Source organism: Temnothorax nylanderi, unplaced genomic scaffold, assembly GCF_030848795.1.
Source record: "Temnothorax nylanderi isolate EJ_2023f unplaced genomic scaffold, tnyl_v1.0 TNYL_tig0014_pilon, whole genome shotgun sequence".
Classification (NCBI taxonomy): Eukaryota; Metazoa; Arthropoda; class Insecta; order Hymenoptera; family Formicidae; genus Temnothorax; species Temnothorax nylanderi.
In genome coordinates, this window is record NW_027249076.1 from 1,156,256 (window position 1) to 1,182,639 (window position 26,384).

The 26,384-nt window shown below is 43.1% G+C and overlaps 1 protein-coding gene across 1 annotated transcript in view; it reads right to left on the reverse strand.

Moving 5' to 3' along the window:
* LOC139768132 (uncharacterized) overlaps positions 1 to 21,170 on the reverse strand; it is a 57,441-nt gene extending 36,271 nt beyond the window's left edge. Inside the window, exon 1 of the mRNA XM_071698022.1 lies at positions 20,275 to 21,170. The gene's annotated coding sequence lies outside the window, so the exon portion shown is untranslated. The remainder of the gene's footprint in view (positions 1 to 20,274) is intronic.
* Positions 21,171 to 26,384: the final 5,214 nt, after the last annotated feature.

Consider the following 26,384-nt stretch of genomic DNA (forward strand, 5'->3'; position numbering starts at 1 on the left):
TAATGTTTGACAACTATTGTATGTAGCACGCTTAGAAAAGCGCGATTTACAGTTAGGTACCATTATTTCATTTTATAAATAATTTATGTCGCGGTGAATCAGATAATATAAAATGAGTTGTATTTGCTCTTTCGTATTGATCGTATTTTTTACACTGTGGACGTTTAATAAACATTCAGGAAACATCCCGAATCAAATAGAGCGTAAGAGAGATAGGAGGAAGGGTAGGTGGAGATTTTAATTCGCTCTAAATTAGTTCTACAATTTATTTGGAGCACGTATTTGCTCCGCGCACCGTGCCCTCCAGTGGCCGCGTCATCTGCTACCAACTGCTTGTCATTACAGGTGTAACGGCACGGTGTGGACCTTAGTAATAGCGTTTTCGTCTCGGACGTGCGGATCTCGCTAAAGAGTGTTTCTTAAAACGTACGTTAACGATGTTGTATGAAGAGCGCTAATGAAATCCATAATTAAAAAAGTTTATAGGACATCCTCCGACCGTTGAAAGGAACACTCGGAGATAAGAGGAGGATACGATAGTGATTAAAGATCCGGGAATTAGACATGGAAAATGAAGAACGGCGAGGAATTCGCCGCCGGTGTAGTAACGATTCGTTAAATATGATATCGCGCACGTGGGACCGACTGATAACGGTGCGTGGGGAAATATCGGGTCGTGCAACTACCGCGTCGTGAAAAAATAATGAATGCATCCTGATTCCCATTTCTGTGTTCTCGGTTCTTCCTTTCTGCATCCATTCCGCGTAGGAAAAATTCAAACAATCGCTGCAATAAACTGCGTTCAAACAGGTGCGCACAAAATTTTATGCTGTGCATAAAATGTTTTTAGTGCCGCTGTAAAAGATTTTGGAGTCCCTTGTGAAGCGGAATTTGAAAACTTTATCTAAGTAATGATCTTTTTTATATATCATCGTAGAATAAACGTGTATGGCATTTAATATATCAATTGCGATCAAGTTTTCGCGATATAATACTTTCTTGACAAAAAAAAACAGATGAATGTGAGCTAATAAAATTTATGCTATACCTACGTCTCTATTTCTTTCGTTGACGAAAAATCAACATCAAATTAGCCAAAGTATCTCGTCGAGCGATAGCAATGGGATACCTTGTTCATCGCGGACAAGGGGAGAAATCCCTTTGGACATCTTCTTCTTTCATTACACTCCTGAGGAACCCCAAAAGCTGATTAATTTCAGATCCCGGCAAAATCAGTATCCACCGTCGACGGGTGAATATATAGTCTTGCGAGGGGGTAACAAATAATGTGGACGCGAGGTAGGAAGAAATATTGCTGGGTGCGTGGCGTTTTTAGCGGTCGTTGCATATCGAGAAACGTCGACAAAGTAGAAAAAGTATCGCGGATAATAGCGCGACCACAGTGTGTATGAGCGCGCGATAAGTTATTGCTGAATCAGTCGTCGCGTAGCATGGCCGGCGAGATCAATCCTGGTCGCTAGATAGGGCCGAAAATATCGACGCGGCATCTATCGATGACGAGTTACGGTGCGGCGTAAAACAGAAAAAAAACATATATATATATCCACGATAGAGAGAATGCACACCGAAATGGGAACGCGGATGTATCAGGCGGGTGTTTTGATGGGAGCGGAAAAGCGTCGGCGAAAGGAATCGTTCGCGGTTCGCGAAACTGAGAGATCATTTCCCGGGGCGTGACTTTTGCGGAGAGATTATTTTTGGTGTTCTACCTATATCTATTTTATGCATACACGCTGATCGATATGACCCCGGGTTTTTTTAAAAATCATTTTTTTCAGTTTTTTCTCTTTTCAATCTGTGCATCACTGGAAAAAATTGGAAAAATACTGCTAACTTACGAAAGAGAGATTGAAAAGTGATATAGCTTCTGTTTTCAAAGTGACAATCGTTTAAATTTTCATTATATACATATTTATCAACCTAATTGTTAAAAATTTCTTAAAATCTTAAATAGAAATTGGAATCAGAATGAAATTGGGTATACTTTAAATCAAGTAAATAGAATAAACAAAAGTCTTTTTAAAATGTTTAGAATATTTGTTTGCCGCGAAGAAAGATTTTACGTAAAATTCATGACAGTAGACGATAAAAAATTTTGTTCATTCTGATGTGAAGTCGATAATCCAAAACTCGCCGCGTAAAAATGCAGAAACAAGGTCATATTGATTTATTCCTCTTCGAATAAAATAATAAATGAGAATTTCATCTTCGGCGTACTTTAACAGATTGCAAATACGAAAGTAAGAGACTATAATCATAATTTTGCCAGAGAAATTGAATCTAGCACCTTCTTGTAACGAGTTCGAATTTCGCGAGAGAATATTTAGCACAATACCCCGCGTGCGAATGCGAAATATAACTTGTGATAAACGATCATTTTTAATACGGCAGAAATTCAACAGGGGCACGCGTGTCGTAAATGTTGCGCGTGTATATCGTTTAAAATGTTGTTACCTAACACTGCGGTGTGCGGCTACCAAAAAGTGAAGCCGTGTCCCAATATTTGAATTCACGTAGGAACAAACGATATTTTTCATATCGCACGTACGACGCACGAAAACAAACGTTTTACGATTTCAACGAAAAATTTGCGATATCACGTAGCAGCGAAGAATAAAACAGTTACTGAAATTGCATAATATCGATAGATTATATGCGGTGGCATATCCCGCGGCAAATATACGCAAGAATTCTTTTTTAATATCCGATACATTTTTAAAATTATTTCGCAACTGAGTAACGCGCGTTCATGAATACACTTATAGTGAATTTTTAATTGTCACCGGAAAGGCAATTGCGAATAATTTGAAAGCGGAGTAAACGTAAAAGCACGAAACTGAATAATAATCGTTGCATATTTACGCGCAAGAACGATATTTTATATAATCTCGTTTAGCATCAAATACACCACGTTATTGATAAAAATTGCTATCTTCCCAAACAGTTTTTAATGCTTACTATTAAAGAGCGAAAATTTTTAATAGCAACATAGCGAGATAATAATTTTATAAAAGTAACAATTATATGATTCGTGTAATACATAATTGACAATACTCGGCAAAAAAGAATAAAATTTTTCAATACTGCGTACACGGTCTTATACCGTGACCGCGTATATTTTATACGAAATATTTTAGAACAAATATTCGCAGTTTCAGTTGTTGAAAATATGATTCATCAATTATTTTTTGTTTATTCCTGACGTTGAGCTTTCGTCATTGATTTATACATATTTGTTTATACAAATAGAGTTAGAATACAGAGTTAGAATAATGCATTCATCTTAAAACTCAACACGTTGACAGCCAAATAAATTGAATTCGAACGTGCGGACTGATCGAATGGAAAAATCACGAAATTGTCTAACGCGTTCGCATAAATATATTCGTCGGAACGTCATCCGCATCGCGCCGCTCCGAAGCGGAATTAAAAATCGCGTGTGTTTTTAAAAAACAAGTCACTTGAATAATCGGGGGTTAACCTCCCGCGATGGAACTCTATATATACCGCTTTTTTCTTCTTCGAGCACGCGGCGACGTGCGCACGGTCACGTTTAATCAACGGTCCGATTTCTGGACGAATTAATTCCACAGTTTAATACACCTGTCACACGTTCCCTCGCACGCACGCCCATCCACATATATCTGCGAGTAACGTCATTATATCGGCAGATTAGCTGGAGCGGCTTGAATTTTGTTTCGCGCCTCATTCGTTACCGCCACCGGCATAATTCGCGCGACCCGGCTTGCTTGCTAATCGTAACAATTTTCCGGTTCCCAAACGTGCCGTAAAAATGTCGTGCCTGCAGCGGGGACGTTTTTTCGAAAATTTCGCGCGGTGCGGAGTTCGTACGAACGAGTGGGAGATTTGCGTTGTCGCTTGACTGTCAACTGCACCGCGCAAATTGCCACCGACTGAGTTCGCCGTCGAGTAAGCGACGTAACTTTATTCGATCAACTTTGCTCTGGCAAGGAACTAAAGCCGGTATTTGTCCGTCACTATCGCCTCGTTGGTAAAAAGCGCTCGTCGACTTGATTCGCTTCGAAGTTTATTTCACATTTCATTTAACACTTTGTTTTTCACTCGTCTGTGCCGCGTGCGACATCATGGCAAATTGTTTCATTAAAGTTACGCACTCTGTCAAAGACCATTATGCAAATAGTTGTATGCACTATAAACTCAATAAACGTTGAGTTTATGAACATTTAACGTCTTCTCTTCCTTAGCTTTTGTTGCTATTACGTTCACGTTTCTGCGGAAGTTAATGGTAGTATCGTATAATGCGATAATATTAATGTTAGCATCTCCAGTCTCGCGTCGTCTCGATAATATGAAGTTGTGAATTCTGAAAATCTTAAGAGATTATTCGCCAATGGAAAATTATCGCTTTAATAAAAACCTGATTGCAGAAAGATTATTTAGATTTATCTAAGTGCGGTATACAGGAATATGTACTTTAATAGCTTAAATTTCGTACTTTGAAGAAAGAGAGTACGGCTCTTTGTACATGTAAGATTCACAATTCTCTGAAATGATCATTATTTTAAAAAAAATTTATCTCAATAAACTGTACAGAAATGTAGGGCGTGAATAAGCAAGTGCTACTTTTTATTGCTGTTTTTATGCCATGCAAAAGTTTATACGTTCTCCAGTTAAAATTTCAAGTATCCGCATACGTAGTGCCTTACTTTTTTTCTTTTAATGAACAACGGGTGAGAGTCCTCGCGCGAAGCTACAGAATGTCGCCTTAATTATTTATTTTGTATCACGGCGCGCTTTTTATTACGAGTTAACATCTTACACGTCCCTAAACTTCCTGAAAAGCCCTCGCGCTCTTGTTACCGCTGAATCTCAACGACTTACGCAACAGGCACACACACACGACACAAACTACACTTCAAGTAATACACCACGTAACTTAATTAAATCTAACGACCCGTTTTTTTCCCTTCTTACTCGCGAATTGTAAATAATTATATGACATGCGCACGACTTCGTACAAAATCATTAACTTCGTATGTCATTTAATGCAAACGATGTATTTTTAAGGATGATAAAGAAATAATTGTCTTAATTATCTTTACTGCTATTTTGCTTCGCAAAATAAGCGTCTGGGTAAATTATCCACGTAAAATAATATTATGCATTCGAAACGATAACGTCCACTCGTGATGCTAAAATCCGGCAGATCTGCTCGGTGCGGAAACTAGTCCGACGTAACTATCGCGGTGACTAGTTCTTATTTACTCGATGGCTACTAAACACACCGTGTGCCGTTACTCAAAAGGCCGAGAGACATAATTGGGTAATTTCCAGTACTGGGAGAGCTATCGCTTGAGAGCCACGGAATTGGATTAGCAGATTAGTGAACTGCGACCTGATATACGGTCCGGGCCGCTTCTCGTTTTGCTTTTACGTTCTAATTCCATCCCGTGACCCCGTTCGAAATTGTAATTGTAATAATTTCTCGCCGCCGCCGTTTGTACATGTGTTACTCCCGGAACACTCTCGAGAACACGTTCGAACTGTCCGGTCTGTATGCGCACACTTATGCACGCGCACGTACGGAGCTATCCGATGATTTGCCTACGTACCAGCTGCCTCAAGGATATACGGAGATTGCGAACGTTACGACGCACCCCGTGGGGAAAAATTTAAATATCGTAGATATCGCAGAGTTACGTAAATAGTGCGAAACTCCTCGTGGATGAGCGGCGGGATTAATATGGCGGTAATAACGGACTCGCGCGCATTTATTTGACGTACATTAGCGATCTTACGCGCGGTTTTAGTGCACGGTGTACGATAATTAATTGCATTTTCGAGCTCGTTGATTAAATACATGTTGATAAATAGGCGCGCGCGTACACCACCCTCGGAACGCGATCTTAACGGAGTTATTAAATTTTAAGATTTAACTTAAATTGTTCCTGTTCCAGAGTATCCGAGCGCAAAGTTTCAAGCTTGTCATCAGGCGCGTCTCGCACAATCGAGAATTCGACGTTCGTTTGAAACTTGCATTTTGTTTTTCTCTTTCTAAACTGACAGAGTCGCATTGTGCGCCCCGAGGTAATAATTTATGTAAGTACGAGTTTAATAGAGATTCCGGTTCAAGAGATTGCGACTCATCAGCTGTAGTTAATTAATATGATAAGCATGACCTGGCGTAAGAAACATTATCAACTATGCTCGGTTTAACTCTCAAGCAACTCTGAGCCTTTGAGCTTTAGTATCTTCTTCGTTTCTTAGTGCTGTCTAAGCTATTAAAACCATTACTCTCTAACCGTCATGTATTTTAGTGCTAATTATACGAGACATTTTACCTCATCGCACATGTTCAAAGGCTTCAAAAACGGAAAAAGCTTTCGCGGGGGAGAAAATACATGTCACGTACCATTACGAAAGAAAAAGTATTTTTATTCATGAGAGTAATGTGTCCATTTTATGGATAAACGATCTCTCGTGGTGATAAAGAATGTCTGGTAGTTAATTATTAACCCGTCTGTTCGAGTTTGAACGATGCTTTTAAGCTATTTAAATAAGCCGAGACAGGCAGATCTCGCCGTATGATAGATTCGCATTGATGCATCATGGCTTTTCATCGTGACCGATAGGAAACATCGCGCCGCAGCGCTGACTCTTTATTTGGTTACGTAAGGCAAAACACTACGAGGGAGTACATATGTTCTCGCATAATCTACGGGGTAATCGATCATGGAAATCCCGTAAAAACTCTCAGGACGTGTCTACCCCATCGGTCTTGAAGTGTCAAACGAGAATTAATAGCGCCGCGCTAGTAATATACAATGTATACTAACCCGCTGGTACACGATGAATAAAGATGAGCGAGCAAATCGCTTTATCGGACACGTAGAAACAAAGGAAAAAGAGGAGAATGGGGGGAAGAAAATGTGTAGCGAGAGACGCAGAGAAAAGGACGGAATGAGGACCGAAAAAAAGGGGAAATAAGAAAATACTGAAATCTCGATGGATGAAAAAGAAATTAATAATCGAACGCTGTAACTAGAGAGCTTTTTGAAATCCTAATACTGCTCAGAGCTCCTGGTAACGATGAATGCGCGTCTCAGCGATGAACAGGAAATAAACGCTTTGGCGGGGTAAGATCGGATAAAAAGATTAATGAGAGAAAACCGTTTCCGGGATTGCGATTTTATTAAGGAGACTCAAAGCGGATTTTCCGATGCCGGTTTGATTTACCCACTTCCGTGAATATCGATGAGAAAGTACGCGCGAGTATCTGTTAACCGTGTACTCGAGTTTGTATTATTTTACTGAAAGGGCCGCATTTCGAGCTGTTAATGATTTACGTTTCGTACGGAGAAATTGCAAGAACTTTACGGTCTGCGTGCGATGTAAGACGTTAAGGATTCCCGATACCTACGTCGGCCATTTCGAATTGCAGAAGCAAAAGGGTAGTAAACAAGAAAGCTTGTAACTTTGCATTCCGATATACGTCCTAAACTTTTCATTTAACTTCTGAAAATACGTATAAATATATAATTGAATCAGAATACCAAAGTTACAATGGGATAGGATGCAATCGAATCACTGAAAAGGAGCAGATTACTTCAAAAACAGTTTTCTACAGAAATACAAAAACATTCGAGTATATTACTTACTATAAAAAAAGTAATACTATACTGAAACAATATTCTATTACCCATAACTAACTCTATTATCGTTTCTATAAAATTTGTTGAAATACGTGTCTGCATGAAAAGAAATATAATGTAAAACACGACTCTTGATCTTGATACTCTGCGATCAAAATATATTTTTTTAAATAAATAATTCATTTCTGTGTTGATGCTATTTTTTGCTCCTACAAGAAACAGGAGAGAACTACTTTTATATATGCGGAAAGTCGAAGAGAGTGGGTAGTAACTCTGAATAATTCAACCAACTACGTTAAGCGAGGAGAAATCAGGTATCCTGGACGCACAGGTATTTTCGCCTCCCTCTTTTTAAAATCACGGACCTATTAAGCGTATACGGTCCATCTTTAGAAACGCGGTGAGAAGGAACACCTTTCGTGCGCACCGCGAGAGAGCGTAGCAAGGAATACGCGTCGCCAAAGCGGTCCTTCTAGCGGAAGATCCCTAAGTCTTTTAAATCCGGGCGCGTCCCGGTACGCTCGAGATACAATATATCTTTGCGCCGATGCCCGGTGGTTCATTATACAAGGCCGTCTCGCCGAAGTTAAAAAACTAAAACTTCGGCGCGAGTTGGAGTTTTCACTCCGTAAAGATTTACGCCTCTCGTCTGTAATTTAATACGGGATACTTTCTCGGGTTCCTTTCGAGGAGTCCCCCGCCTCTCCTCGGCGTCTCTCCCGGTTTCCCCGGGAAACGTGAGTGGACTTTGTATCTCGGTTTACCGAGCGTATCGGGAGCCGTACCGGCAGGGAAGTGGCGCGCAGAAAGAAAAAAGAGAGAGAAAAAAAGAAGAAGAAGAGAGGGACGGAGGGGGAAAAAAAAGAACAAGGAAGTGAAACGCGCGAGAAGAAAGAAACGGACGAAGAGGACGAGGGGAAAATATGGATATTTCAGTATCGTTATTCATCGTGCTCGGATATCTAATTACAATGACGGGTGGGGAAAGGACACCCCCGGCCCTATCTGTGCTCGCTTGTGCGAAAAATTCGCAGGACGAGGACGTGGATCGTCGACGGTGGCGCGGCGGCTTCCCGTATTCTTCGCGGGGATCGAGCGACGCAATGATTTATCACCGGCTCCCCGTACGTGCGGCCCGGCGGAATTATTCTTTTTCCGAAACGTGGACCGACGATACTTTTACATCCTCATCGATCTCCAACTGTCGAACTGGCATTAGTTGTCGCTAAAGTAGCTGCCGGTGTCTTCGAGGAGGCGGTGCGGGGATTGCGCGCGGCGAGCAGATCTGAATCTAATTCAAACAGAGCGTCTTGGAGATAAGTTAGACTGCTCGTGAGCTACGAGCGCTGTTTATGTACTGGCGATGTGGATAATGTAAAAAGCGTAACTATATTTTCTGATATCAAATTCGACGAATATAAATTGATGATTGGCTTGAACGTAACAGGCGCTGCTGGAAGAGCATTAAAGCAAGTCTGCGAAAGTGTGACACAATTTTAAAAAATGTTTTAAAATTTTTCGACATTGTTCTACGTTTTGCATCTTTTATCTCTCTTTGTAATTTAACTTGCACGCTTATTTAATTGCACAACAACTTCTTAATTAGGCAACTTTTATTTCTTCATTTTATTCAAAAGTACTTTTAGTTTTTACAGTCAAAGTATTTTCAGTTCCACTGCAGTGAATATATAATTGCTAGAATTGTTTGTATATTATTTCTCACAATTCTAATACTTAATAATCATTATAAATATCATTAATTACGAGACCCTGAAGAAAGAATGGAATCAGGTTATTCCTTTTTTTTTATCGAGTCGCGAAAGTCACAGCCAAGCGCATTAACGCTAACGTATATTTAAAATCTGCTCGACTGACTGATCGTCGATAGACTGACGTCCTATCTGCCGGCATTATGGTAATTGACGATTCAAATTCCGCACGAAATTCTACGAAGACTTCGTTATCGCGGTAAAACCGCAAGAGCATACAAAACTCATGGATTATTCCAAATAATTCAACCGTAGAAAAATTCAGTGTTCCGTGACAGCGAAATTTCTCTTCCTCTCCTCTCCCCTCCCTCTCTCTCTCTCGTGGTAAAAATCTAGAAAACTTCGACGAGCAATTATTTATCAAAACGATGAATTATTTTTCGTCGCGTTTCCAAGCTCTGTCAATCGCCCCATCATGGGGATCTGTTCGCCAATATTTTATTTATATTTCACCCGTAACCCAATTGTCTTTCAACGTCAATCGCGATTCGGTCAATTGTTCTCAACGAATCGCTCGTGCAAATGCGAGCGTGGGCAGAACGCGCGCGCGGCGCGCGGCACAACGCGTCTGCAACAATGACGCGTAATAACCGCGGCGTTTTTTTAATTAGCATCGCGGCAACGCGGTTTATCTCGTGGCGCGCGAGCGCTTACCCAAAACACACGAGAGAGCGCTCTGTTAAAATTACGTCGACCTCGTTTTCACGCGGGCACACCGGCGCGCCAGTAAAATTGAGATCGCGTCCTCTTCCTCTTATGCGTTTTTCCCTATTTTTAGATAAATCTCATTTGCATAATAGCACAGCACGGAGGACCGCGCGACGCGTTCTCGCCTACGGCGTGCGAATGGCTCAGGAACGGCCGGACGAATTGCTCTCGTTTACAATGAACGAAAAAAATTATCGTAGAAGTAGCTGCCACGCATTTGCATTTCATACAAAATTTGAATAATATGCTTACATGTGCATTTACGTTGTATTGAGTTTCGGAATTGATATTTGAAAATTTTCGGAAGAATTACGAACTGACTGATGTTTTTGATGCTCGTGTTATCTGTCAATAACCTCACAGAAGTGACCATAAAAATCGTTTTTTTTTTAAATAACGATAATATAGACGTATTGAAATATGTCTCAACCTCTTTCTCTCTCTTTCTTCATTTTTACCTTAATTTTTATCTTCTTGCAAATATAAAAATAATTTAGTAGACTAAAAACCAGAGAAATTTCCAATAAAATTATCTTATAACAAAAGTAATGTAACCAATTATAACACGAAGATGTAGCTTGAGTTTTGACTGTGACGTTATCGCAAATATCGGATCGCGCGACGAAGATACGAAGATACGAAATACGTCGTATTGCAATCCGAGTGCGCGTCCAAGTTGCGATGTGTATGTACACAGCATACACAGCACAGCTCGTTCGCGCGCGAACGACGCGCAAAACCGTCTCAATCGCCTTATCTGCCCGAGATGATTCGATTCGAGTCGGCTGTCAGCCATGACAATCGTACCCATTCGAGCGGTCGATTACGCGCGCCGTAATAGACTGCCATTCGCCTACGAGAATCCGTTGTGTAGCGGACAGGTTCGACGAGACCGTGCGGATGTAGGCGAGAAGGTTCTACACCGCGGTCCACGCTTCGCTTCGATCGGGATTCCGGATTTGCGGGCACGAAACACGTGTATACGAATGTGTATCGCCCGCTTACGGATGTTGAGGCTTTGTCGCCGCGCAAGTCCTTGGGTAAGAATGGTGGATGGTGGATTGAGATAAAGGAGGATACAGGTGTCCGGTTTTCAAAATCCTTTAATCATTTCGCGAAATCTACCGTGTGACACGCCGAGTACGAGTACAGCGGCCGCGGCGTGAAGAGCGCGCTGATTATTTATGACGTGTAAACGAACGGAGGAGTATCTTTGTTACCGCCGCGCCGTAACTCTGTTACCGTTTCCGTTAATGTCAGGGATGACAAACGAGAGTAATTGACCGCGCTGCGTTTCGCCGTCATCATTACGTCAGTTTGTATATGTTAATCCCGAGATCCCCCGTTTGCAGTATGCGCGGTTACGTTGAAAACGCCTAGGAAGGCTAATCAAAGTGACGACGTAGACGTGAACGCTGATTAACGATTTTCACGGTGACGGCTATTAGCGATAGTATTGCGGGGTCTTTAATCTAAATTTATTCGCTAAATATTTTCCTTGCGCGCGATTAAAGATTGCGCGATACTAACGAACGGCTTAAGCCACGATGATTTATTATCCAGATCGCGATACGGCGTATTTTGCTCCTTCTTCTGGCTACGTCGGCCGCGCGCGCCCGCACGTAAAATGTAAATCCCAAAGGAAGCTAATCAAATCGTTACGCTTTACGACTCTGCGAATCACCGATCGTAAAGAAACCATGCTGCCGCCATTCTCGCTTTGACCCTCTAACTGTGTGAGTACTCTTTCAATGTTTAAAAACAAATCTTGGAGATTCGATCATGCGACCCTCCTGCCCCGTCCCATCCGTATAAAATCAATAGAACGCGCAAATTTCTGTAAATTTTTCGCTCGTAAAGTGTAACAGGCAGAAATCAAACGGTTACTGGCAAAACTTCCCCCTGCAGTCTTCCCGTCTGTTTTAAAGGCTAAAGTAAGAGCAAACAATACGACTGTTCTACGTAATCCCCGTTCCTTTCGATGCTCGTCAACTCTTCAGAGATCGTTGCTCGTAAATTAGATTATGCGCGTTTTTCGCGAGACTGCACGTTCGAGACGATCGATCCGGGGTTCATTCGCGGAACTAGTTTATCTATTTACGAAGCGATTTACTCATTTACCGCCATTTACCACCGTTCAATGAAATAACTCTTCCTCTATATTGTGCCGACGTTCGTCCGAGATACGATCACAATGTGTAAAAATCAAATTACTACACTTTTTCCTGGCAGTAAACCGATAGAGGGGTCTAACTGTTACATGTTCGACGAAATACCGTATATTCGGCGAAATACCGTTAAACAAATTCCATATGTTACCTCGGAGAATAGCCGTCGGCTTTTCGTTTAAGTGAATCGCTTAAATAGAAACAAATTAAATATATAGGATTATTTTAGATATTTAAATATTCTTTGTTTGTATCCTTTATTTAAATGTAATTATCTGTTATATTTTTAGAAGATGCTTTTACTGTACGTCAACAACGATAATATAATTAGCCATAAGAGTAGGCTACATGGGATTAACTGTGTAAGCAAGTGTACGTAAATGGAATTTCGAAAAAATTTTTTTATCGAAATTATTTTTTTCGGAACGATAAATTTGTCGGTCGGCAGAGTTTTCTCGTTAGAATAGCGCGAATATTGAGTTTCCAAAATCCGCTCGGGCTCTCCTGTGGCACTATATGTACAAAGGCGAAAAATGGCTGTCAAGGGTGCAGTGAGCGCGCTTAAACGTCGCGCTTGCATGGCGAACTCTTCCGCGTAAGAACTTATGGCGCTTGTAGCTTTACTTTTTTGAGCCGACGACGTCGTAATGGAAGCGTACACGAAATACTTGTAATTACTTGCAAGAATGTATACGACGTGCGGGGTCTCGCGTGCAATATAAGTGGTATTACCATGCTGTTTAGTCAGGCGTTACACGCGAAAGAGGATACAAAGCGACGTGGAAACCTGGGTTCGTCCGCTCCATCGGCGACGCAGTTAAAAACTTTATCGGCCTGTCGGTTTCACCTACGATCCGCATTAATTTGCACTGATTTCGCTTCACTCGCAGCTTTCGACAAACCGAAATTTGCATTAGCCCGGTACCAAAGCGACGAATAGTGTCGCTCAGCGCGTTCTCGTAATTGGCCGAATTGCCCTTTAGAAATAGCGCGATTCGCGTGGCTCACTGCTCCGCGACGCGAAATCGATTTGACAAATTCACTCTCCCCTTCTTCCCCTCTCCTCCCCTCTCCTACCCTCTGCAGGATTATACTCGTCGGATTGCCGTTAAACCTACTGCCCCCGCGGATTTGAAAAACAGTGCTCGGAAACGACGACGACGGCCACGTCGCCCCGAGCGGAGCGGAACGAGCGTAAACCCGTCGCCCGGAGAAATCTGTCGCGATTTACGTTATGTCGCGTCGCCTCGAAACGCGTCGCTCGGTTCCAGCGGGACGTGACGTCGGGATTAATTCTCAATCTTTTCCTCGGAGGCTGCGCGGTGTACGGAAATAATCAGGGTTGAGTACTTCCACGTATGCAGCGCGTTACGTAAATGGAAATTACACGTAACGCTTTATACCGTGGGGCGCATTAAGAATATACGAAAAATTGTGCTGTTATTCTCCGTATTTCTGTTAAATTTGCTTTATTTTTAATTTTAATTTTAATTTTAATTTTTTATTTTACTTTTTTCTATCTTTGTGTCTAGTACAATGTTTGTTTTAGAGTTTAGAGTTTTGATGTTACGCGCACAATAATTACAAAGATATAACTTTTGATAATATTACGTGCACAATGGTTTACGAAGGATATAACTTTAGGTGAAATAGAGCAGGACTTTGAGAACGAAATTTACACTTGAGTTATCAGTGCGTAGAACAAATCGTATCCATTCCGACGTATTTAATAAACGTTCTCGTGTGCGGCGTTAACTGAACGTTATTTTAAAAGCGCTGCGTGGCTACGCGAACGCAAATTTCTTTCTCTTTTTTACGAGCGGATAAATTCGACCTTTCCATTAGAAAAAACGCGAACAAACTGTGCGCCGCGCCGTGCCGTTGAGATCTTTCGCGGGTCAGTATAGTGCATGGGGAAAAAAAAGGGTGCTGTAACAATACGAGATAAACTTCATCGGTTTTGTACGCCTCTCGCGTCTCTCGATCCGTATTAATTTACATTACAAATGTGCCGTCGGATTCTGACGAATCAAATTCTGCATTACTTGCGTCGCGCTCCGGGTGTGAGTTAATGGATATAGAGTGGGCATTCGATTCTGCAAGTTGCGCGACTACCATTCAGCCGTGGAGTCTGCTTCTTGATTGGGCACCACTCGAAATGGGACAAATCGATCTAAGTTTCGCTTCCTACATACTGGTGTACATCAATGATATCATATCTATTCCGCGCAAAAGTCATAATTTGATGACGCCCAAAATAATCAATAGTACACTGTTAAATATGAAAAGATGAAATTTAAACCACCTTGAGTTAACGTTTTGTTATGTTTAACTACCATGTGTGTCGAAATTTATTATTTTAACATAAACAGTATTATTTTAACTCCATTGGTTTAGTTAAATTAATACTGTTTTAGAGTCGAATTAAGATATATTGAGTAGGAGCAGTGGCGACCTATGGGAATAATTAAAAGTCACTCAAATTAAGTATAATTTGACACTACGAATTTTACAGTGTATCTGTATAAGACAAAAATAATAATTTCTGTAAACGTCTAGCAATAAAAGAAAATAACTATTACGTTCCTGTTTAAACTTTCTGTTTCTTAAATTATTACATTATTTGTTAAATATCTTATAAAAATGTACATATTAATTTTTTACTCCTAACGCATTTTTATTTCTTGTATTGTGCATTATAGGTATAGCACGATAATAGTCTTTAAAAGTAATGTATATTTTAACGTTATCTTTATTATTATCTTTTCTCTCACATCGATGTATCTTTTTGACATGCGTTTTAATTGCTCATTAATAATTAACTAAAATCGATTAGCAGGTGGTGTACATATTTGTGTTAAGTTTAAGGATAAACTTATAATCATGTAAATCTGAAGGTTTTTCGAATGAAACTATTTCGAACACGTTAACGCAACTTCATTAATAAGACACATCCGACGTGTAAGCTAACTATTGCATGATGGCGCTACGCGTAAGATCGACGAACGTTAAACTGCCTGCCCTGTACACCTAACTAGTTACTTCCAGGTCGAAGTTAACTATCAGACTAGCATAAGATCAGGAGGAACTTGTAGCAACGCCAGTAACGCTGCTTCCGCTCGTCAGATTATTCGATTGTGCGCATATCGAGAGCGACGAGCCGTTCTCCATTAGGGTGAATTCACACGCGAGAAGTCGCTAGTTTTAGCACAGCTAGATTTATTATAAGTTATATAACGTAATACAGCGACAACAATGTCTGTAATACGTCAAATTAAGCCGTAAATGGATCTTCCAAATTTATCCCTAAAACAAACGGGCGAAATTTAATCTAACGCATTTACGTTCTGAACGCTTATGAATCCGTACTCCTAAATTGTTGTACGCGCGAACTGCACTTCATAAATGAGACTGCGCTAGTTTCCAAACTTTCGTAATATATACGTCAGTGAAAACAGATTTTGATGTAACAGGCCAGTGTAATTCTAAGAAGAAAGAAAGAAAGAAATGGAATTTATTAACATTTCGTGCATCGGCAGACGGCTCATTTTAAAAATTTGTTATTGCTCATTTTATAATTTTTAAAATTACGATAATAGCTTCTATACAAAATTTGAATTACTTTTTTGTCAGCATTTACTAAAAAAAATTTGTTGGCAACATTAATACGAAAATTTGAAAATTAATTTAAAATTAGTTTAAAATTAGTTTAAAATTAGTTTAAAATTAGAATTGTCTCGCTTATAAAGATAATTACAATTTGTACAATAATTTTCAATTTGTACAGTAATTTTCAAACGCGGAATTTATCAATACGTAAAGTTAATGCTTATTAAAAATTACTCAACAGTATGTACGCGTTTAAAATTAGCAAATTAAAAGGACTAAGTGATTGTTATTGTACATGATCATTTAATTAACTGCTATAATTTTACATTTTACATAAATGATAATCACCTCTTAATGCATTTTAAATTACGTTGAAAGTATTTCAATCTCGCGCATATAGAGACCCCAAATACACGCGTTAGATCTGGACGGCCGCAGCCCGAAGCATTTCGGAAGCAGACGATCGATCTCGCGTCACTGTTACCAGAATCGCTCGTTTCCTTGTACATCCTGTTCCCGAAAGACACATCTCGCGAATACCTCGTTCTTATGCGCGGTGCACGATACGAGATAAATTCTTTCTGATCTGAGAGATGTTGATCCCGAGAAAAAGGAAAACAATCGAAACGAATTGTCGGGTTACGTTGCGCGCGTACACAAAGTTATGCGCCAGACGATGTTATAGAAAAATTATTCATAAACGCTCGCAATTCTGTTCAAGATCGAAAACAGAACATGCACGTGAATTTTTATTATATCGTCAAAAAAAGAACATAAAAAATACTTTCTTCCTATCTTTCTTCCTAGCTTTTTTTTTAGATATAATTTTAGAGAATTTATAAGTGGCGATGCCGAAATTGGAAGACTCTCGATGAGAAGCGACGACAGGTCTCGGCGAAGATATCTAAAGCCGCTTAGAAGATTTTAAAGTTTAGCTCTTTAGAACGGCGATGATCGACGATGCGCGTGATCGTCCGGTTGAGGTGAATTCGATCGATCGGAAACGTGCGCGCCGATCCTCGTTTGCCGGACCGACCGAAAAGCGTATTAGACGGCACTTTCCAGGAGTGCTTACTAACGACCGCACATATTTGTCGGATTTCGCTGTTTGATGAATGGAAACTGTGCTCTCTATCTAAACCGGAGTTAAATGCGCACGTTGGGCTCGCGTTCCCCGAGCAACCCCGAGCGGCGCACGTTGCGTTTATTATCGCGATCGAGAGCGGAGTTCGCGAAGACGGTCCCGAGTGAATTACGTTTCAAACTAATCGTGGACGTGCATAGAGATAACAACGATTATTTTTACTCCGGCTGATATTGGAGAAAGCCGGCTGTCCCGGCTTGACAAAGGGAACCGAGAAAGACTGAATTGACTACCGTATTAATAATTAATAGCGACGCTATTTGATGTCTGTTCTATTTTATGTCTGTCCGTTTATGGTAATAGACTCGAATTAATAGATATAATAGATGATGCCCATAATAGAATACAGTATTAATTTCACGATAATGAATTGCGGATGTAATATTATGCACGAATGGATCTAATTGGATTATGTATTTAGGAAAAATAAACACGCATATATAATGGACGTTAAGCGGCGCGTTTTGCCCGCAGCTAAAATTGACTATGATGAGTATATAACTTAAGTTAATAATACCTTGTGTGTGTATGAATGGCATTCTCTTTCTCGAAATACGCTTACCTCAAGATATAATTCGGCATTATGCTGTGAATTTCTTGCCTTTATTCAACGAAAGATTTCTCATGTTCAATTAAATTTCAGAGAATTGATTAATAGTAGTTAATAAAAATATTCTCGTGAATCAGGAACACAAATGTGCGCGAAATAATGATTTTTAACGTAGCAGAAAATTTTTCGTCTAATATGTTCTTTTTAATAAAACAAAATATTTTGTTTAAAAACGGAGAGAAATAATAATATCATTCGTATGGCTAATAGATAAGAAAACGTGCGTACTAGAACCTTCAAGTGAATTCGTAACGTTTCTCCTACGGCTTAGCAGAAACTGGCAGAGAATTGACAGGCTACGTTAAAAGAGATACATCCGAGAACAAATTCCGAATTTATACCGATCAATGTTGGTTCCCTGCCAACGCCATCCGGTCCTGATCATGACTACAAGAGAGATATAAAATGATAAAGATGTATTGTGCGCTCGTCGCTGTACTTTACCAGAAATGTTTTTGTTCACTCAAGAAAAACACACATAAGTTGCACGATCAAACGTTTCGTTTCCTACTTGATTTTTCACTTTAGATTTTTAAAAAACATTTACCCCAGGTAATCAATATGACGAATTTGGGTATTTCGAACAAATTAGAAACAAATGTTTTATAAAAGTAGATAAAATAATTTTAGTTTTATAATTTTAAGTTTATAAATTATAATATATAAGTTTTATAATTTGCATAATATATGATCGCTAATAGAATCGTCGCGTGTACGAAGCACAAACAGTAAGATGAAGAGTTTTCTCTTGCACAAAAATGACGGATTATGTTCTCTGATAAAAAATACACTTTAGCATTTACTGTCTTACGAACCATGGAAAGTCGGGCTCCTGCCATTAACAATGTTTTATTTGGTACGTCTACACTAACTCCGGACTCTAACGACTCTTATACATAAAACGAAACGAATTTAAGTACATCTTTCAAAAATAAACGACGGTAATGTGGCCGCTACGTAGAAATTTTCAACGTCGCAAGAGCCCTCTTGACTCCACAGACACTTGTAAAAAACTCGTTCGTTATTTTCGATAAAAGTACAATTTTTGAAAATGTTGAGCTAAAAGTTTAACAAAAAGTTTAATATACGAGCACTCTATGAAATAATAATAAAATCCGTACATTTAATTTTCTGCAGTACTATGAATTAAACATGGACAAATGCGCTCTTTTTACTTACGCTACGTTAACAAATATTTAAAAACTTCTCTATCAGATATTCGTGTAATCCTTCGTTCACGTTATCCACCGTTATTTCATCCGCCCGAGATAAGATAACGTTAAATCGCACCGATTAATACAGAATACCGCTGATGCATTATAAACCGTAACGCACGTTGCCGAAAGTTCGAAGAAGATTCGCTTTCAAACAACGGGCTTCTCCGACGCGACGTCGAGGCCGAAACCTTACGTGGGCGATGCCTGACAAATCTCCCCGGATTCCTTCAATCGTTCGCGACGGGGCGCACGTTTCCCCTGCGGCGAGAGAGGATCCGGAGAAGGAAACCGTCTCGTAACCCGAGTCGAGCCTGCACCCCGCCTCAGGCCGCGCCGAGCTCTCGAGCTCTCGAGGAAAGCTCAGGGCGATTACATCGAATTCTTTTCCCCGGAGCAGACCGCCCTATCGCTCGCCTTATCTCGTCGCACACCCTGCCCTCCCTGCACTCCCCCTCCCCCTCGTTCCAAGCCTTTTGCTTCCCTCGTTTCCCTTCCGTCGACGAGGAGACACGCAGCCCAGTTTGAGTGTTTACTCGCGTGCTCGAGTTCTGTCAGTCTCACACGTCGCGTCCGCCAAACAAATCGATCCCTCCTCACCCAGTTCGCGTGCACGGGACTTTCGGACCGTGCACGACGCGACACGACACGTTAGGGCACGTTAGAGCGTCGCGACGCATCGGTTTGACCGATTTTCTCGTCGGCTCGCGAAAATCGCGTCGAACGATGGATGGTGTGCAGTCGCAGCGCGAATTGCAGCATACAGACAAACGAGGGAAGTACGAGAGCTTCGAGTCAAATTTCAATCGCAATCCCGATGATATGTAGCATATATACACCTACGTAGAAGTCCAACTACATAATAGGCTCCTGTGGAGAATCGAATTTCGAGTGTCGCGTTTAACACATGACAGACAAATCTAAAAATTTATTTATATACATTACATATATAGTTCGAATCGCGAGACCGCACATGTTTTTGTCTCATTTCTCGACTCGTTTTGTGAAAATTACAGTAATTTAAGGATACTTTTTATATCCTTCATGATTTCGATGCAGAATGTTCGGAAACGATATAAGCGGATCTCGTTGGACCTTTAGCCGATCTGCGATAATTACATCAAAGCATGCGTCGGTTTCCACGTCGGGGGAGGGGAGATTCTGTCCCGAACCCTTTATGGGATTTGAATTCGATCGCGCATTTACGATCCCGGTTGTGTAATCCGCCGTTCTGTGCTCGGCCCTGAAGAGGAGCGCGGAAGGGCAAACAAAGGCGAGAGCACGCTCGCGCGCGCGGCCAGCTGCGCGTTTGGGGGATGAAAAGGGGGATGAGTCTCGCGTCGGTGGTCGGTGCGCCTTTGATCGGCGATGACCACCGCGTCGTACGTGTTACTTACATGTCCAATGATCGGCCACGTTGAACGCCTCACTTAGGTGTACCAAGGGGGCTGGCCTCGCGCGAGCAACGGCGACGAGCCGGTCGGGACGTGGGGACGCGCGACACGGACCACGCGTGTCACCCGGTTGCGACGAGCGCACACGCACGCACGCACGCACGCACGCACGTACGTACGCACGCATTCACACGCACGCAGTTTCGTCGTCGCGCTGCCGTAGCGGATAGCGGAGTTACGCGGAGTTCGCGGGCTTCACTGCGCACACAATTCCCCGTCGCCGTCGTCGCTCCTCACGCCATACCGGGCGTACATCGTCGTCGTGGTCGTGGTCGTCATCGGCCCCGTCGGCTGCGTGGTCATCGTCGTCTCTCCTCGCGGGGCCGTTGCTCCAGCGGCGCGGCCGTCACAACACGGCTTCGCTCACCGGTATAAACGCGTGGAACGACGCGCGTGTCTCTCTCGCGCGGAGGGTTGTGCACGACCAGGGTCGGCGCGACCAAGTAACTCGACGACACGAGCGAACGAGCCCTTCCTGCTCGCCGCTGTCACCCGGACAACCGGAGTACCCCCTTTTTTCGGCCGGCCGGCTGGTTATCAAATCAGAAAAAAGGCGAAGGATGAGGAAGGGCGAGGGTGGAGGCTCGCCGTAGGCTTGTTCGCGCTCTGCGAGAGCTTCGGGTGTGATTTTCGGGAGGAAAGGGACTACGTCGGCGAACGACGAGGGCGCGAGCCGTATTTTCTCCGTGTAGAGCCGTGCGCGACACGGATCTCGCAGACGTTGGCGAGCACTCTGCACGAGCTCTCTCGGCCGGGGATACACGAACGTACGAACGAACGAACGAACGCAGTAGTAGCGGACCGAACGGGGCGGCCAAAACGCATCGGAGAAGGAGTAGGAGAGGGTATATAGGAGTCGGATGCGGCGGCAGCGGTGGCGGCGGCGGCGATAGAGGAAGGAGGAGAAGGCGGAGAAGGTGGTGGGGTGGTGAACGAGGGATGGCGTGGGGCAGAGAGCGGCGTGGGGCGCTTGGGGGTAGGGGCTAGGGGTTGATGGCAAAACGGGGGTGGCTCGCCAAGCCCGGTGGTCCTCGCGCTCGCTCGCTCACTCGGCTGCTAGTAGTGCGAGTCGGCCGTCGCTGCGCCATCCGGCTCGCTTTCGCTCACCTCTACCACCTTTGCCGTCGTCGCTGCTTGCGCAGCACCCGCCGTTACCACTACCATCGTACCACCACCCCCCATCGCCACCGCCGCCGCCGCCGCCGCCGCCGCCGCCGCCGCCGTCGTCGCCGCCGTCGCGACCCGGCCAAACCCAGACCCGGCGCGGGGTAGATATCGCGGGCTCGCGACTCCGGGCTCCAGGCCGCCCCAGCTGCTCATGCCCCACCATCCGCGCGAACATCCCCTTCCGGCCCTCAGGGCCGTACGCGGACATGACGGCGCCTCGGTCGTACGCGGCTCTCGGGGTAAACGCGTGGATCGACGAATTGATTCGGTAATGAACGCGCGGACCGTTGCTGATGGGTGGGACGATGCTTGCGCCGCGAGCGAGAGTGCGACGCGCCGACGACGAGATGGGTTTGAGAGACGCGGAAACACCGCGCTTAATTACGGCCGCATTCGCGACGGATCGCCACGGGAACGCCGACGTCCTTCGCCGGGCCCCCTCTCGCGCGGAGTCCTCGGTAGCCGCGAGAACTGGCGGTCGAGGATATTGACAAATCAAGGGGCGCCGGCCGAAGATCGAGACGCGCGTTTTACTCTCGGACCTTAGGACCTCGCATACCTTTTCGGACGTCTCTTAATCTCGGATACGATGATAAATGACACGATTGCTGAAAGGATTCGGGTGTAGGTTAATGCTCGGGAAGAGCGGGTTGTCCAGAAATCGAGCGTATTGACAAATTAAGGGTTGAAGTAAGACGTGTGGGAGAGATTACGCGTTATAAGTAGTTTTTTCGGCCTTGTCCAAAAGAATGACGATACGCTTTCTGAGGAAGACACGCGAGGGTCGGTCGCGTTTGGGAGAAGCGTGCCGCGCTTTCGGGAAAAGGTATCGTATTAAACCGGATAGTATCGAGAGGTAAGGTAACTGGATAAGAACGGATAAAGTCCGGATAGAAATCCCATCGGAATATATTTGGATCCATGCGGATTTCGCCCGATACCATAAGTTCCTATATGGAATTTTTCGGCGACGCAGGGGTGGAGGGAGACGGGGTGAAACCCCAGGCTGAGAGCTCAGGCGAGGCCGACAACGCCGATGAACTCCGCGGAGACCCGCGCGCGGCAAAGAGGCTCGCGAAGATATTTTTATGAAAAATTCAGCTCGCACGTTTGTGGCGCGGAATTTTTTAACGAGCGACGTGGCAAAAAGTTTGCCCACGAATTGGAAATTCCCGACTACATTAGCGAACTTTCGTGTTCGGGGATGCACGCGCGCGCGCGGGCGCCCGGTTATTATACGCTAAGAGAACATTGTGCTCGCGCGAACAGTCAAGAACGTTTTAGGAAAAAAGGGGGGCAGGGAAGAGAGGGAGGAAAGAACGTCGGAGACATTACTTGACCCAGTTTCTTGCCTCTTCCTAGTAGTTATATCGTGCTTGTTTCGCGCTTCTGTGTAAACGATCCTCTCTTAAAACGGTCTGGCAATCAAATACGTATAAATGGACCGTCTCTGTGTTTCTAGAGGTTTTTACGAGAGGCGCATTCGCGTGCAAAAGGAGTGGTCGCTCGATTATGCGATTGAGAGAAAAAGGGAATTATAGTGCAAATCGAACGCGTTTTCTCCGACGTTCACGGCTGTTGCACGTATGTGCTTACGTAATCGCTGTCGTACGATACTTTTTTTCCACGTGGCCATTAACTTTCAATTTATTCAAGAGAGACAGAGAGAGAGAGAGAGAGAGAGAGAGACGAGAGAGAGAGAGAGAGAGAGAGAGAGAGAGAGAGAGAGAGAGAGAGAGAGAGAGAGAGAGAGAGAGAGAGAGAGAGAGAGAGAGAGAGAGAGAGAGAGAGAGAGAGAGAGAGAGAGAGAGAGAGAGAGAGAGAGAGAGAGAGAGAGAGAGAGAGAGAGAGAGAGAAAGTCAATAATAATTATCCACGCAAAACGACAGTTCCCCGGTGAAAGATCGTTTATCCGAGCAAGGGTTATCGATTCACATCGAGAATTCGCCACTTAAATTAATCAGGTATAACAAGTCACAAAGGTAGACTTATTCTCGGATATTGAATAATTAGTGCGCGGCGTGGAAACGTTCCTTACACTTGAGCCGCATGTACGGGCATCTTGCGGAATTAACAAAGAACGGGCTTTAAGGGGGAAACGATACCCCCCAGAGATATAATCCGATATTGTTTCATTTTGCAACGCTTGGATACCGCTCGATTCTCTCTGCGGTAGCGCCGAAAGAGCTACGCTCTTTGATGGCGAGCAACATAAGCACGATCTGTCCAGAAAGGAAAAGAACGGAGCATTTTAACTGATAATTAAACTTTAATTCATAAACTGATGATAAACTATCGAGTTGCAAGGATTGTTTTCTACGATTCGATCTATTTTAGCGCGTAACTGAGCGCGCTAAATATTCCGTTTGAATAAATAATCGCATCTCTCTCTCTCGAGGATCGATTTGCGCCGACAACGTGGCGCCTGCAGAAAAGACGAAGCGCCTTACTGAAAATCTAAAAAAGGAAAAGATGAGATTGCGCATCGAGGGTCAATAATTCGAATTTGTTTCGTGCACGACAGATATTATATTTGCGACAGCGACATTTTATTTATTTCATTCGCTACGCTGTTCGCCAAGTATGCCCAAGATAGATTTTTTTAGTAATGTAAATTATTGATGGGATCATTTAAGTTTCAGTCATAAATATATCTGTATGAACGGTATTTATAATACTGATTCTCGGCAACTTTTTCATTCGCTGAACATTGTTCTTTTCGCTGAGGAATTGAATTAGCGAGCGTAAATTTAGTAACATTTAACACGAACGTCATATTTATACTGTACTACAGATCACTTAAATCAGATTTGTGTCAAATAGAATTGTTTTTGGTTGTTAGCTGCAGAGAGAGAGATACGAAAATAGATATATATATAATCGCGAACATTTAGTTTTTAATTGCCGCGCTTGTCAATGCGCGCGCGGTTGAAAAGTAACGACGTACTATTAAATTCATCATGCTCGCATATGGGTACGCACAGTGCATTTACGCACACACACGCACCCCGTTACATCCGGTCGCAACAATAAACGTGAAAATCGTTCTCCGATGCGCTGTCGTCATCGTCGTCGTCGTCGTCGCCGTTCGCGAAGAGAGAGGAGGGCATAATGACACTAAATTTTCCGTGACAAACGACGCGACCACTCCGGGATACTATTTTTAAAGCTCACGCTTCGCTAAAAACGCTCGCGGGACACGCTCGAAAGCGCATCGTGGCTACACGCGTACGTGTTATCTACATATGTAAGCGTGCACGTGCGTACACACGTGTATACACATGTATACACGAGTGCGAGCCTTTAGATTTTTCTATGCTACGCGTGTAAACGCGCGTTTAAACACGCCTATGTCCACAAGTATCTAACCATATATATCCGCCTTGTATACATGTGTGCATGTGTGCGCGCGGGTGGACGAGGGTATACCGACGCATACGAGAGAGAAAAGCGGCAGCGCGTCACGAGCCAAAATCTCTCGCGTATTAAATTCGAGCCTCGTGGGCCTGACAGTCGCCAGTCATTTAGAGAGTGGTACGAGGCTCTTGAGTGCCACCTTACGGCACTAACGCTGGCAAACGCCGATCTCGTCCGCCGCCCCCTGATCCTCCGCAGGAGAGGACACAGGTTCCTCCACCCTTCGGGCGCTCTCTCTCTCTCTCTCTCTCTCTCTCTCTCTCTCTCTCTCTCTCTCTCTCTCTCTCTCTCTCTCTCTCTCTCTCTCTCTCTCTCTCTCTCTCTCTCTCTCTCTCTCTCTCTCTCTCTCTCTCTCTCTCTCTCTCTCTCTCTCTTTCCTCGCTCTGGCGGCGGGTCAAGCTCCGCGCGATCAGCATCGAGCCGCACCATACCGTGTAGTATCTGCAGCAGCGCGCCTTGCACACACGCGACGTGCCCACTTGAACGAATATCTTACGACGCGACGAGGAGCCAACCGGCTCGTCTTTTCTCTCAAGGACGAGAGAAAAGTGCGAGGGCCCGTCGCCGTTTACAGCAAGTCGCAGTGGTCTGTACAGGAGGTGAACATGTTTGCTCGGATGTACATATAGGATATCGTGCGATATGCACGGAAACTACTTGTAAAATGGATGAGAGAGAGAGAGAGAGAGAGAGAAATATGAATCCATAATCATATACAGTATAATGTTTAGCATTAAACGTAGTCTGATACGCATAGATCGAGATAACATGGTATACACGATCTTCATCGCGAGGCACGTAAAATCCAGAATTCGATTAATGTTAACGATCATTTAGTTATTGGCAAAAAGGTGCAAGTTTTTCCCGACGCGTATGAATCTTCTTCCCTGCCTCGAGGATTTGAGCTCACCTTATAAGTATTTTTCATATATTATATATCACCCTTATATGTCTCAGAGGACCATTCGAGGGCGAAAGAATGCAAGGATGGAAAGGCGAACAGGCGCTTTTTTTCCCCCGTTCGATCGATCCTTCAGGTTTGATTTTCGGGATGAACATTCGGCTCCGAAACTACTGGCGACTGTGTGAGCTGACTTTAATCCCAGAAAGCCCGAAAAAAATTGTAGGCGCTTTAGTTTTTCATAGAGCGTAGTACAAGCTATTTTTACCATTTCCAGAATTAGACCGTCAGATTATAAAAGAATCTTATGTCCATGTGATGAGAATTGATATTTTTATTTTACAAGTAGGAAATTTAATGAAAAAATCGAATATTAATGTATAAATGCAGAAAAAAAATAAAAGTTGAAGCAGGTAAATATTAAATTAATGTTATGTCGGACGTCACTCGTGTAAATTCAACCATTATGGTGATTGTAATTATATACGTGTTATTGTAACAATTATATCAGCACCGACGATAGTATTGCTAACAGAAATTTGAGCGTAAGATTGAAATAGCACAGCCT